The 939-nt window shown below is 39.1% G+C and overlaps 1 non-coding gene across 1 annotated transcript; it reads left to right on the top strand.

Moving 5' to 3' along the window:
* The first annotated feature begins 363 nt into the window (after nucleotides 1-363).
* Nucleotides 364-554, top strand: LOC143673023 (U2 spliceosomal RNA). Its single transcript, XR_013170146.1, has one exon. It is a non-coding gene; the product is annotated as a U2 spliceosomal RNA (small nuclear RNA).
* Nucleotides 555-939: the final 385 nt, after the last annotated feature.

Raw genomic sequence — 939 nt, 5'->3', positions numbered from 1 at the left:
GATACTGTAACATGGAGTGCATCAGACTGCCCAGACGTGCTTCCAAAGGAAACCTCTTTTTCCATTTTAAAACAAAAATAACTTTGATAGGGAAGCTATCTGATACCTGTTCGATCTACATGCTTTCACCAGCAAGCTTGAGCTCAGTGGAATGTAGAGTAGGCTTTACAGACTTCAGACACTCAAACGGACCTGAGTCGCCATGCTATCAGACCAGGTGCAGGGGAATAGAGGAAAGGGGAGGCTTCTTCCCTGCAGCCTGCCTTCCCAGTGCATGTATTTTTCATACTTTTGCATGAAAAAATAACCAAGATGCTCAGAGCCAATCACATTACATCCCTGTCTCTTTAATAAACAAATCCTATCACTTCTCGGCCTTTTAGCTAAGATCAAGTGTAGTATCTGTTCTTATCAGTTTAATATCTGATATGTCCTCTATCCGAGGACAATATATTAAATGGATTTTTGGAGGAAGGAGATAGAATAGGAGCTTGCTCTGTCCACTCCACGCACTGACCTGGTATTGCAGTACTTCCAGGAATGGTGCACCCCCTCCTCAAAAAAAAACAAAAACAAATCCATGTGCACATTAACAGTGTTGAAAATTCAATTTAAACTCTTTTTCTGTTGCTGCTTACTCTAAAGATGGTCTTTCTTAAACAACAGAACACCAAGGAGTCATTAGTACTCTCTCTTCATTACTTCAAAAAACCAATCATTAGACACCAGAGTATATACGTAATTAGAAAATCACATCCTTTGCAATCCAAGCTAAGTAGTTTACATACTGTAATTACATGGACAAAATCAATTTTTAATCATTTCCCTGATTGGGCTCATCAGCTCTGTGGGAACATTGTAACCTGCTTGTTGTGCAAAAGCAACATCTGGGCTAAAACAATTACCCTTTGTTTGCTGCAATATTTCTTAAATCTTTTT

This window comes from Tamandua tetradactyla, assembly GCF_023851605.1.
Source record: "Tamandua tetradactyla isolate mTamTet1 chromosome 22 unlocalized genomic scaffold, mTamTet1.pri SUPER_22_unloc_4, whole genome shotgun sequence".
Taxonomy (NCBI): Eukaryota; Metazoa; Chordata; class Mammalia; order Pilosa; family Myrmecophagidae; genus Tamandua; species Tamandua tetradactyla.
The sequence above is the reverse complement of the archived record's forward strand: the minus strand, read 5'-3'. Positions and strand labels throughout refer to the sequence as shown.